Genomic DNA, 14,791 nt, shown 5'->3' with positions numbered 1-14,791 from the left:
ATGCACACATACCCTCTAGAGTGTCCATGGCCTGAGTGGCCAGCTGCATGGAGGTATGGCCACCCATGAGGAAGGTGTGAATGTAGTTGTCCAAGCCAGGAAGGCCCTTCAGAAGCTCCAGCCCCACTGAGCCCACACTCAGGAACCTAACAATACAGAACCCAGGAGTGACCCAAGAGAGATATTGCACTTCTGTACTAGATCATCTGTATTTGCCTTGTATTTGTAAAACACTACCAGATTAAGTCGTAGATGTACAATATGTCAAGTGGTTAAGGATCAAGCAATATTCCTATTATCACCATCATAGCAGAATAAGTCCACCACTTATCAAATGTCAAACAAAGCAATTCAAAATTCACTTGGCATTTAGCTATCAGTAGCATTGCTGTATGACATTTAAAAAAAATAGTAATCGTCCTCACAGTTCTTCCCCCACATTCTGAGGCTGTGAGTCACTGCTACGCTGGGACCTGGGGTTGGTAGAGTTTCCCAGGCCCCCGGGAGCATACACTCCCAGCAGGCTGTACAGCAGCTCTTTAATGAAGGCCACATCACCTGGGGCGGAATCCTGACTCCAGGACAGGAAGGCCTGTGGATGGGACAAACATAAGGAAAGAGGTTTGGAAAAAAAGAGCAGTTTGGTCAGATGTGGTGTTAAAAAAGACTAGATAGGTGGGCTACATCAACCAGCACAGCTCAATCTCACAATCTCCACCACTCTACTGTCTCCTGCTGCCTGAGACGGATTACATTGTGTACGCTTTTTCATCATCAGTGAGCAAACAGTCAGCCTATCATCCAAAAATGATGTTATCATGAAAAGTAGTGAGTGAGTGAGTGAGTGAGTACACAGATGAGGGGTTTAGTTAACAGGCTGTGATTGGTAATTGTCATCCTCTTTCTAGCGTAGTGGTTAAGGATAATTGGTGTTCTCTGGGGTTCTGTCCACACTGCTGTGAGACTTACACCATCAGTCCCCACTGCACTGTTTCTTGTTATGGCTAACATGTTTCCAAGGCAACCATTATACCATTATGTATGTTACGGTCTCTGAGTCTCTGTGCGTTCATTACAGTGTGTGTACAGTGTGTACCACAGAGAGAGAGACAGAGAGAGAGATAGTTATGGTATTTATGAACAGCTGTCATGCATGTCTTTTGGAATGCATTTAGGTAATGGAAAAGAACTGTGTATTATACAAACTTCCCTCATCTCTGCAGTACTATGAATGCCTCACCCCACTATGACTGGGGTGAGATGAGGGCAGAGTTGTCATAATGCCCTCACACATATTTTCAGGGAACAACAAAGACACCATCTATCACCATCCTCTATTGTTAATGCCATTTCACTGATGCCACAACATTTTACATTTGGTCAAACTAGTCTTGACATACCTGTTCGGCCACCTTGTCTGGGCTGATCCACCCCAGCACCATGTCAATGGTCCCTGCATTACATGCTACTGCAGTAACAGCATTGCTGTTGTTGTCACATATATAGGAGTGAAGGGATGTTCTGTCCATTGTCAGCCCTGCAGCCTAAATGTATAAAGAGTCAAATTGTAGTACAGAATGCAATATCAAATACTACCTAATATTACCTTACCTTGATAAGCCAATGTGTTATTGCATTTGTGTGGTAAAATCGATAGCAAGGTTCTATGTTCTGTTATCATTCCTGATAACTTCATGGAGATTATATAATTTAGCATTATGTCTGTCATACAGGCAATAGGTGGATTTCTCTATTGTATTCAGAGATAAGATGTGGGCCACTGGAGCTTACCTTGTCTAGTGGGATCCTGACCTGCTGCAAAATCAGTTGGACTTCCATGCTCAACGCAGCAGTGTTGTTGGGCACCGTGACAACATCGGCAAGAGAGATGTAGACATCTGAGCAGTATCAAAAGCGAAAGTTACATTTCAGATACAAGTGGCCCTGATCTAAAGAAGTCACTGACTTGAGGCCTGAAATATAACTGTCAACATTTCTCTGACGTTTTGGTGTTCACAATACAAGACAATAATAATCTTTCTACTTTGTGTGTAAAAGCTCTTCAAGCATATTTTCTATGAAGCAGGTAGGCATATTTTCCTACAATCTACAATGTACAATGTTTACGATATTCTCCTATTTGTCCTATTTGTCCTATTTACACCCCATCAAAGACATGCAATGTTCCATTGTGTTGTTCGTCGCAGACCCACATTGTGGTGACACCAAATTACCCTTGGTTTTAGTGGTGCACAGTACTTTTTAGCGGAAGCAAATTGGAGTACATAGTGTATCTCTTTCCCAATTAAATCAACATATCAAAGACAGATTAACTAGATGCAAATTAACATTTGGTGCCTGAGGAAGTAATTAGAGATGCTTTGGATATACAGTGTATCGATAGAGGGAGTCATTAGAATTAGAAACCAATAAACACATTGGTGATGGAAATTCACAGTGAGAGAGTAGAAGGTGTATAGATGGGTTTTGTGGGGACAGCCTTGATTTCAATGAGTAAAACTATTTGCAGTTGGATTAGCCTGGCGGACACCCTGAAGAAGTCACACCTTCACCCTTTGTCAATTCCTTTGAGATTGTATGTCACACCTTGTCCGTTGTCCTGATATTTAAGGTGAGGTACAGTGAGATAAGCGTTTACTTTTTGGTTAGGCCCATCGCGGGCACCATTTTCCTGTGTGTCCTTGAAACGTTGAAAACGTATGTGTTGCTTTGAAACTGTTAAATTGGTTCTTTTGAGCCCCGCGGTGGCGCAGCGGTCTAAGCATTAGCCTCTAGTGCAAGCTGCCCACCGGGGACTGGGATCGAATCCCGGTCTCGCCAGACCCGGATATGGCCGGGGCTCACAAGGAGCGGCATATTGAGCGGCCGCTCCCAAGGGGGGTATAGGACTATTTTCCGGACAAGGATCCGTCGCGCAACACCGCCCCCGTCTGGTGCTGGAGTAACGGTGTCGGGCTCGAGGAGCCAGACAGCTAGTCTGCCTGGCGATCTCCTCTGGGGCTGCCGGCCACGGGGTCGTGCGGCGGATCCTACGCAATAGGCAGGGGATAATTGGATGCTAGGTTGGGTGCAATTGGATACCAAATTGGGTGAAAAAGGGATAAAATCAGAAAAACAAATAAATAAAAATAAAAATTGGTTCTTTTGTTGATACTCTATTCGCATTTTCTGTTAATACAGCACAACATTATCGTGATCAGGTTATCACAGAGTTTACCCTCAATGACTAATGTTCACATGCATCGTTAAAGAGACGTAGAGTGAGTCATCAGCTTCAGCTATTGGCCTGAGCGTAAACTCAGATATAACGTGTTAATGTTAACTTATGTTAGTTGGTCATGTGACCACTTGTGTTGAGTTTGTTCGATCATGTCCATAACGGTTAAAAGTAATCATTGGGAATAAATGTGTTTTATATTTGACGCGTCATCTATTCTTCCGTGTTTTATTTCCATATTGTATAGGTGGGCAGTGATTCACATTGATAAGACAACTGCTTATCAATGTGTCTTGTGTCTTATCACAACTGCTTTAACTCCAGACATATGTAGTGTACCTCTGCCAGGCCATCTACGGATGTACTGAAGCAGGTTGATGCCTCCCACCATAGCTGGGTTCACCAAGGAGACTGGAAGATTAGCCTCTGGGAAACTCTTCTGGATGGCATTCATAGTACTGCAAAATCAAATCAAATCAAATCAAATTTTATTTGTATAGCGCATTTCTTACAAGATGCAACTCAATGCGCTTGAACTGCAGAGAAGAGGGGACGACACAAACCATTACCTGCATTCCAAAAGACATGCATGACAGCTAAAAACCAGTAACTTCAGTAAATACCATGACTTAGCACCTCCCACCATTATGTAACTCATCTCTCTCTCTCTCTCTCTCTCTCTCTCTCTCTCTCTCTCTCTCTCTCTCTCTCTCTTTAACAACTACCAATTATAATGAATAATGAGCTATCACTCTCTTCCTAAAGTGGCCCAGACTTCAATACCTCCTCTAACTTCAGTAACTACCATAACTTAGCGCCTCCCACCATTAAGTAACTCGTCTCTCACACTATCTCTCTTTATAAGGCTGTGACCCATTGCCTAAATGCCCCCTCTAGAGCATAAATGCATTTTGTTGGACAAACTTTGAATCCCTTTCCCCTTTCCCGAAAGAACTATCTCTCTCTTCCTAAACTGGCCCAGAGTTCAATACCTCTCTATGTTGGTCAATAGAGTCTGCCCCTCGTCCAGTGTCTGGTCCAGGCTGGTGGACATGAAGAGTCGGGGCAGGCCCAGTAGGCCCTCCCACACCTGGTTCTCCTGCTGCAGCCAGTCAAACAACACCACCACCTCCCCTGCCATCATCACGGCATCCGCAGGGTTGTTCAGCATAAGCTCCGTCAGAAACTGAGGACCAAAAGCATACGCCACCTCAGAATCAAACATGACCGTTCATACTATTTGTTTACATTTGCTTATACATCATGCAAGATACTTAATGATATACCTAGTTCAATATAATTTTGTACATTTATCTCTATCCATTAGACAATGCATAGGCCATGGCCATCTCATTCCCCACACACACCTGGTTGATGGTGAGCAGGGAGACCTCTAGCAGGGTGTCGTTGGATTTGCAGAAGGTGACCAGGCCATAGGTGAGAGGGTCGATGGAGGACAGGGAGGACACGTTCAGGACAGTCAGCGAGAAGGTGCAGAAGTGCTTCTTTATCGTGCCGACCGACTCCAGCATAGCAGTTAGAGCCTCCTGCACAAGGTGACATTATTGAACCAAAGGCGAGGTGAACTGATTATCTAAATGAACGAGTGCTTCATTGTCTATTTAATTACTCAGTATCTCAATAAAATGCACTTTGCAAACATAGTCACTGATTTATGGGGTTCATATAATTGATTGTGTGTATTATTTATTGAAGTGTATGCTTTGTATGTTTGCTTTTGTTGTACCTGATTTGCCAGTAAGGTGTTATTGAAGCCATCCATGAGCGACATGTTCTTTGGTTTATCTGGGTATGTTGAATCTAAAAAAATAAAAAATAATAAAAAATAATAATAATACACTGTTAATGACACCAGTGCCATTATGGTTAATTAAAACTGTCACATGTACAGTATCTTTAACATTCAAGGGTATACAAATAATAAACATATCAAGAGCTCATAATTCACATAAGTAGATCATTTAGTGTCATCGTTTTTTTAGAAGTTCCTGATACTGAGGGGGACCTACTGAGAATCTTGTCCCATAGCTCCATGATCCTAGGCTGGTCATCAGTGTTCTTGTCCAGCATTGAACGGACAGTACCACCATTCATGATGTTGGTCAGTAAGGGAGGGCCATTGGGCAGGAGGTATAAGCTGGGACATGGAAATGGGAGGGAGGAAGGGGTGGGGGAGGCGGTTAGATAAGAGAGAGGGGAGCTTAAAATAGGTACCTTTCAAAAACCACACCTTTGTCATGCATACAGTAACCTCGGTACAGTCTGTACCTACTGTTTGACAACAAAATACATCAGCATGACATTTCAACAAAAAGCTCAAGGACTTGAATGGCGATAATGATTGACATAAGCGGAAGAAATAACCAAGCAAGGACTTGGAAGAGAAGGGTGAACTCAACAGCAGTCAGTCAACACAAGGGTTACACAAACAGGTTTTCCAATCAGAGCACCATCATGGAAAGCCGTGCCCACACGCAATGACGACAACTGAGTAACTGACAAAGACAACGGCACAGTTGATTCCTGAGAGGAATGGTGAATATGCTAGGGGATAGGGGTACTGTACTCAGCACAAAGAACTCAAAGAATTTCTTTTGAAATGGCTGATGTTTAAATATATGATGTTGAATACTCTTGACTCTCTGAGTGACAGTATAGTTATAGTACATAACTAACATACTAGGACATACTGGACAGCCTAGAGGTGGTGGCAGAACAGAGGATGGGGAAAAAACTGGCGGCCATGCTGGCCAATCCCTCCCACCCGATGTACTGCGAGCTGGCGGGGATGAGGAGCAAGTTCAGCCACAGATTTGTTCTCCCCCGTCAAAGTACAAAAAGATTTGGACAGTCCTTTGTTCCAGCTGCACTCCGACTCTACAACCAGGCCCTGCAGGGTGGGGGAGACCTGGAGCTGGAACTTTTGGAACTTTTTACTTATTGAGCCTGCACTGTTTTATGTATTTTATTGAATGTTTTCTGTTTTCTGTATTGAATGTTTTCTGCCCTAACTGAGCTGTTTGACAACAAAATTTCCCCATTGGGGACAATAAAGGTTTTCAATCAATCAATCAATCTATATGATGTTGAATACTCTTGACTGATGAGTAACAGTATATAGTACATAACTAACTACATACAGCACATAAATAAACATGGTAGACCATATGATATTCAAGCACAAATATAAAAATATTGAATTAGTTATGACACAATATGTATACTGTAGATGACCGATATACTGTGTCTTTTTTAATTCTCTTTGACACCACTGTGTACCTGGAGTCTATGGGTTAAAATCAGTCAAGAGACCAGAAGAGCATTCCACAGATTGTGACCAATTGTCTGAGGCTAGCGTGACAGTCTTCTCTGGAGATAATTTTCCAAGCAACTAATCAGCTCCCAAATGATGTAGCAGTGCTGCAGGTGTGTCTCCCCTCTCCATTGATTCCCAACCCACATGAGACCAGAACATGTGAAGAGCAGTTAAGGTTTTATGCAAACAGTTATTATCACTTGATTCAATGGAGGATCACATTTGACGAAATTGAAAATACACAAACCTCTCCTACAACTGTTGTTTGTCCAGTGTTGTTTTGTTCAGTTAGTAAGTGGTGCATATTGAAGGACACATATTAACAGGGTTGCCACGCTTGCCTTGAAATAATTTTCCATACCACCTCTTGATTTTCCAGGTACCATGTTTTGTGATGATATCTAGACTGTTAAAGTTTTCCGCCCCCGCCCGTCGACCCAATTTCTGGGTGGTAGAATTGTTAGAAGTTTGACTTGCGGTCAATGCAAATGTATGGTCTTTGCTACTTTTATAGGTTAAAATAAGAAAACCGTAGTGCTTTTTAGCTATTAGGAGCCCAAATCCGATGGCCAGTCAGGCAAACTATTATATAGTGTCGTTGCCGATCAATGATCTACGTCGTTATATATTTTAAAAATCATGAAATAGAGGTTGATGTGTCACTTGCTGTAGTTAAGATACTTTATTTTTCTGTTTTGGTAGTCTGTCCAATGTGACACTTGCCCTCCTCCACCGGCCCTAGTTTTGGATCTTGCTTGCTGTTCATTATTTTGATAATAAATCCTAGCTAGCTAGCTATAACATCTTCATATAAATATATATATATATATATATATATATATATATATATATATATATACACACATACATATACTATATATACCATACAGGCTAAATACTGATCACTTGGCAAATGCATCATCTATTAAAGTAGCAAAGATCACACATTCGCATTGACCACCAGTCAAACTTCTACCACTTCCTGAGTAAATCCAACGTTCCTACGCTGAGATGTGACCATTTTAACACATCAATGTTTGTTTGCAACAATGAACCATGTGCTTGCCAACCAACATTGATAAAGCCACATTTAGAACAGCCACAGACAGTTCCAAGCCAACTACTTAAATTTGAGAATAAACTTCAATTATTAAATGTTTTAGAAAGCCTATCAAATTTTCCAGGACAACACAATTTTTCCATGTAAATTTTCAATTTTGCTCAGTTTCCATGCCTTTTCCAGGTATGGAACAGGGCTCAATCATTTCCATGTTTTCCCTGTTTTCCAGGTAGCGTGGCAACCCTGATTAAGGGTATAACTGTATTATATTTCCACAAATTATACCCACACCATTGGGCCAGGTCAGTGAATATGTAAAACCACTAATTGATCCATCGATGAAAGGTGTGTGAGCCACAGAGGCAGGAGAGTACAGAGATTGGTGACGAATACCTTCTGGTTTCTTTTTCTCCCCAGTGTGGATGTTTGGATCTCTGCACTCCCAGGCTCCTCGTCTGACGGGACTTGTCGTGGCAAATGCTGTCAGTGTTGCACATGAGGGTCTGGAGGAAGGGGAAGAAGCCTGTGCTTGGAAGGTTCCTTGGACCCAAATAGCCTGGAAAACACAAGCAACGATACAGGCACTGCAATTAACTTACAATTATGACTGTCTTCAAGTTGAAGCTGTATGTAACTGGAAGATATTGCAGATATTGCAGGGAGAAATAATAAGCTCTTACAAGCACAACTATAATAAGGGCTATTGCATGTTTTAAATAAGATTGCTGTAGCTTATTCACTAAAACAATGACAATATGACAGCAGCTGGTGAAACTGGGAACAAGTCTCCAACCAATCAGAATGTTCAGAGTAAAACATGTCTTACTACACGTTGACGTCATGTGTGTTATGCTTCGCATATAAGTATTCATGTATTTATAAGTATTCTATCAAACAAACCAATACATCTTAGCTTTACTGCCTACATTTAACTGGTGATTTCCCTGTTGAAAAGTGCGGATCTGCCTATTTGTTTTCAATTTCAAAAGGAATCTTCTACCTATCAACTTTCACAAGATGTTTCAGTTGAACAAAAGAACTTCAACAAAAGAAAGGTCAAATCTTAAGGAGTTCAAGGCACGTTTTTCTGGAACAGCCAGTGTGTGTGTGTGTGTGTGTGTGTGTGTGTGTGTCTGTGTGTGTGTGTGTGTGTGTGTGTGTGTGTGTGTGTGTGTGTGTGTGTGACTAACACCTTGAGTCTTACATCTTACATTTTTTAAATGTTATGGCAAACCTCCATAAAACCTCTCACACTTCCTCTCACACTTCTCTCAGATTGTCCACTGAGGTTACCAGGACTAAGGTGTGGCAGTGGTATCAATTCACATGACTGTCATTGTCAGTGTCACCAGATCCAGATCCAGACTCAAAGCTCATGATTGTGTTGGGGGAAATTGCTAAGTACAAGAATAGTGTGTTATCCCTAAGGTGTATAGTGTGAACTGTTAAAATCTCTCAGCGCAAAATGTTTTAAAATGTAGGAAGGGAAACCCTCAAGTGTACTTCTCTAGGACTTTTGAAGGGAAGGTAGAGGTAATGATACACACATCTATTGTATTCCAACATTTCAAAAGATCTCATCAACAATGGTTGGAGGCTTAATCATCTATTGTACATTCATATTGAGTCTTAAAGGTCATGAGGTAAATCTTACTAAAGAAGAGAGAGAGAGAGAGAGAGAGAGAGAGAGAGAGAGAGAGAGAGAGAGAGAGAGAGAGAGAGAGAGAGAGAGAGAGAGAGAGAGAGAGAGAGAGAGAGAGTGCAAGAGAGAGAGATAGTGGTGGTCTAGTGGATAGTGAGTTGGACTTGTGATCGGAAGGTTGTGAGTTCAAATCCCACCTGAAACCACACCACTACTAGTGTGCCCTTGACTTAGCCCTCACTTACTTCACGGGGAATGTCCCTGTAATTTGTAATTGTAAGTCTGCTAAATGGCAAAATTAAAATTAAAGAGAGATAGTGTGAGAGATGTGTTACGAGTTACCTAATGGTGGGAGGCGCTAAGTTATGGTAGTTAGAGGAGGTATTGAACTCTGGGCCACTTTAGGAAGAGAGAGATAGCTCATTATTAATTATAATTGGTAGTTGTTAAAGAGAGAGAGTGAGAGAGATGAGTTACCTAATGGTGGGAGGTGCTAAGTCATGGTATTTACTGAAGTTACTGGTTTTTAGCTGTCATGGAATGGCAAACAAAAAACCATATGAGTCAGTTGTTCAGGGCTAGTCTACATGATGACGAAACACAATTTTGGAGCCAATCTAATCTCTAGTCAAACAAGCATTTTCTCATCGTCGCGCAAAAGAATCTCTGGCCACATGGAATCGAGTATTCAAGTACACTGGGCATGTGCGTGCTGGTAGACCCAGACAATTATTTTAAAATAACAGAAATTCAGTCATTTTCATTCGGTAGTAATGTCAACTCGCGCAGTCCCGATCTCCTCTCCACTTACACGTCTTCATCCAGTATATGGCATGTATACATTATTAATCTGCATAACTTTAGGTTGTATGAAAAGAGCCAATGCATAATAAACTTTATGATAATTGTTGAACTGCTTCTTGCTAAGATGTTTCTTTAAGACGTTTAATAATGTCATGTCATTGCACTACCCGCTATCTGCAAGTTTTATATGTCATTACGTGATCTTAGAATTATACGGTTCTATCTCAATTTTTGTCAAAATTGAGTTTTTTTACATAATCTGATCCATTAGGTGTTTATTAAGGTTCCATCTCACAAAACATAATGGAATGTAAAAACTTTGACGCTCAATATCTCTGAACTGCCCTAGACGGAGATATAACCTTATCATTCTAAGCTCACGATAAGTCATGCACTGAATGTAACTTCAAGTGCTGAACAGTAGTAAATAAACCACAATACAATACATTCTCCACCGTTCCCCTTATTAGTGAGTGTTCACATTAGTCAGGCTACTTGCACCCATACACATCCAATATAAAAATAAAAAAAAGAAGCTAAAATAGCCTTATCTTATTGTGTACAAGTGTGGACATTGAGATAGTAGTTAGCCATGCATTACACTATACAGACGTATCATATTGATATGTACATTTAACATTTTTTATATTTAGTAGATGCTTCTATCCAGTGACTCTACGTCATCGTTTTCAACACACGCTCCTGTATCACCGACCACACGAGTTACGTGGCCATGAGGCGCAAACGGTATCAAATCCTGGCCGTTTCAGCCAAATCCGACACTGTGTAGCCTGGCCCTCAGTACAGCTTTTCCACTATAGAAAACTAAATGTATGGATCCTCCTTTACTTACATGAGTTGTACATCTTTGGGGGGAACTGGGAGCGGGTGATGGCCAAGATGATGAAGATGACCAATGGCCAGATGAGGAGTGCCAGAGACCAACACTTAACAAATCACATACAATTCCATAAGTCAGACACAGTAAGACAATTTTCAGAACAACATTTCTAAAAATAGATCTGGGAAACCAACTCTTTGAGTAGGGTATGATGATGGTTTCTGTTCAGTATGCCCCCCTAATGTTAAACCAGTTGAACCTCTATCTCTGTGTGACCAGAATAAAAAGGAATAGCTTTAACAACAAACCAATAGAATGGTTGTCTTTTACTTACCGGTTGTCTGATGACACCAAGGCCATTTTTCCAGAGTAAAAGTCGCAATTGTTGGAAGAATGAGGCCATAGGTGAAGGAAGCTAAGGAACAGAGATTTACTGATATTTATTGATATTAATGACAAGGATGTGAATAAATTATTATCCAGTGTGTAGCCTACTTGTGATAATGTGTGTAAAGAGTGTCACTGTATGGACACATTATTTTCAAATGTAGCAATAAAGCAATAAATATCAGATTTGTTTAGGGTAAACATAGCAATTACAGTTACAGTTTTTTTTTTTTACAGTTAAAGCGCTTTAATGAATGATGCCAATATAGATACAAGATACTATATATATATATATATATATATATATTATATATATATATATATATAAAGAGAGAGAGAGAGAGAGAGAGAGAGAGAGAGATTTTGTTTTTTGAAAGTATACCCTGTATTTAAGTTTACCCACAATTCAACAATTACGCACACTTGATTTATCTATCAATTCGTTCTCGAGCAATGTGAATTCTGAATATAATTAGATCGCTATAAACATTCCTCCTAAATAACATTAAAATGTATATATATACATTACGTACCGTCTGTTTATTCTTCGAGGATAAAGGTGGCCGTTATCGGACTCTTTCAACAAATTGTAACGACGGCGGCATCTTACTAGGGGATTCCTAGCAGATGGTCCTCTCCATGAGTTAAAATCACTCGATGAGAAAACAGATTAATGTAACTTAAAAAGTTCCACGAGTGATATCAATCAAAATTCAAATCGCGAGGGTTTGCTTGAATCCAATGTATTCAGATCACCCTGGAAGCTGCTGGAGTAATCTTCCTTGGCTGCTGTCAAAAACAAGTGAAAGAGCAAGTGCGACGCAACCTGTCCGTCTCGTCTGTGTGCGTAGTGGCGCGCGTAAAGCAGGGATCAATGCCACTGCGCACTGAGAAAAGCCCTATTGTAACTGTTAGTTCTATTATGAGTCAGCCACCTCTGTTTTCATGAGAAATGGCATTGACTCCCACACACATTGTTAACTTTCTTTTAGCTTTTTGGCAGGCACGTAGAGGACCCAGGCCACACCCTCACAACAACTGTGACACGGTTTGGTGAAAATAGTCGGCAATTCTCAAGTCGCTCAAATGACGAAAAAGCTTCTTTAAAAAAGAAGGAGGAAAGTTGAAGAGCCCACAAAGAGCCTAACAAACAACAGTTTTAGGATTTAATTTAATTTGTGAATTGGATTTACTCCATATTCCGGTTGGGCAAGAGTCATGTAAACACGTGCAGAACCGGATTAAGGCCATATTCCACCATCCTACCCGACAGATTGGTGCCCATACTCCTAGACCTCGGACTAGACCACCTCCTCTGCCGGTGGTCCAAGGACTTCCTGTCTGACCGCCCCCAGAGGGTCAGGATAGGCCCCCACACCTCCACAGCCATCAGCCTCAGCACCGGATCCCCCCAGGGCTGCGTGCTGAGTCCCCTATTCTATCCGCTTGTTAAGTCTGACGTCAAAAGTGACGTTTAACCATTTCCGGGTCTAAACCAGAAATTCTCCGCACCAGAGTACCTCTGAACTACAGCGGTAGAATGACAGTTTAATCGTTTTTTAGACTCGGATCTATTCATTCAACAAGGGACACAGCACTTTCCCGTTTTCTCCATATTGTCAGGGTATTTGAGCCTCGGAAAAGCGCTATATAAATATAATTAATTATTATTATTATTTCTCCATTTCGAAGACAGCGCCTCAGCCAACGTTGGGACCCGGAAACACGTCACGACTTAACAAGCGGATTCCATCTACACCCACGACTTCATCGCCGTCCACCCCAGCAACGGCATCATCAAGTTCGCTGACGACACCACCGTGGTGGGCTGCATCTCCGAAGGTGACGAGGCTGCGTACCGCAACGAGGTGGAGCAGCTGTCAGTCCTGTGCAAAGCGACCTGCAGCTGAACAAGCTAAAGACCCAGGAGATGATTGTGGACTACAGGAGGAAGAAGACCATCATACAGCCCCTGTACATCGATGGGGGCTGCGTGGAGAGAGTCTCAGTCTTCAGATTCCTGGGCGTCCACCTGGAGGATGACCTGACCTGGAGAACCAACACCACGGCGATCGTCAAGAAGGCACAGCAGAGACTCTACTTCCTGAGAATACTCAGAAACTACCACCTCAGACAAGACCTGCTTGTGTCCTTCTACCGCTGCACAGTGGAAAGCATCCTCACGTACTGCATTTGCGTGTGGTTCCTCAGCTACACAGCCGCAGAGAGGAAAGCGCTCCAGAGGGTCGTCAACTTGGCCCAGAAGATCATCGGATGCCCTCTCCCCTCCCTGGAAGAACTGTACAACTCCCGATGTCTCAACAAGGCAGTCATAATCCTCAAGGACCCACACCACCCTGGCTACAAACACTTCATACGGCTGTGCTCAGGCAGGCGCTTCAGTATCATGCCTTATGTCTATTTATGTCTTATTCTTGTTTTTTATTATCTTAGGACTGTGTTTGATTGTTAGAACCTAGGGCTTGCATTTAAATTGTGTTGCACCTGTTACAATGACAATAAAGATCATTCATTCATTCATTCATTCATTCATTCACTCTATAATCGCACCAGCAGCCAACTCAACATCAATGAAGCCCGTCTTGAGTTATTCACCAAGAAAGGAAGGGGAAAGAAAAGAGTAGTGTACCAAGGACGACACGGTTGGGGACAAGCTCTTGTGGTTGCACCTAAGATGCCATCACCAACAGACTGGGGTTGGATGGATCCAAGTAACTGGAAACCTTTGTGGTCAACTCGCACTGCTCTGTGTCAGTGTGGAGGAGACTGTGGAGACAGTGAAGAATAGGTGTCAGGGTAGTGTGTGGTGGCACCTTTGTTTTTATTAAACTTCCTTAAACTTATTCCCTTGTCCCAGTGTATCTGCTTCGGTGATCCCTGGCACATTATGAGGTCTGAGGTCACCACTTAACTATTCACCAGAACACTTTATGATGTTGTATATGGTATCATTGTAATCCTTGACCTTCAAAACATGGGGGTAGACATCATCTGTTCGGTGTTATCATGTTTGGTTAAGGAGATATGAAGCAAAATACACAATTCGGCTATGGCGGAAAGGAAAATGGCTGCCACGGCCACTAGGAGGAGTTTTTTCGAGGGCTCCACGTCTGAAAATGTTCAGGACAACAAACTGTACAAGTGTACCAAGTTTCGTGCTTTTATGAAAAAGTGAACGATTACCCTAACATTTTGCACATATTACCCCCACTAATTGGGGAATATTCTGATTAAGACCCCTGGCATAGCCCTGTTTGAATCGGAATATTGTGACATGCATACACCTTAATCGGAAAATGACCCTTTCCGGAATATTCAGTTACGTTTGCGCATGCTCGATTCGCAGGGAATCCTGGGTTTTGTTGTTGAAAGAGGCCCTGGACATCCTGAAGTTCTCTTTCCAGTCTGCATCCATGAACTCCTTTAGGACGACACGTTCCCACCAGTCCTGGCTTCGTACC

This window comes from Nansenia antarctica, assembly GCF_963989245.1.
Source record: "Nansenia antarctica genome assembly, chromosome: 7".
Taxonomy (NCBI): domain Eukaryota; kingdom Metazoa; phylum Chordata; class Actinopteri; order Argentiniformes; family Microstomatidae; genus Nansenia; species Nansenia antarctica.
Note: the sequence above shows the minus strand (reverse complement) of the source record.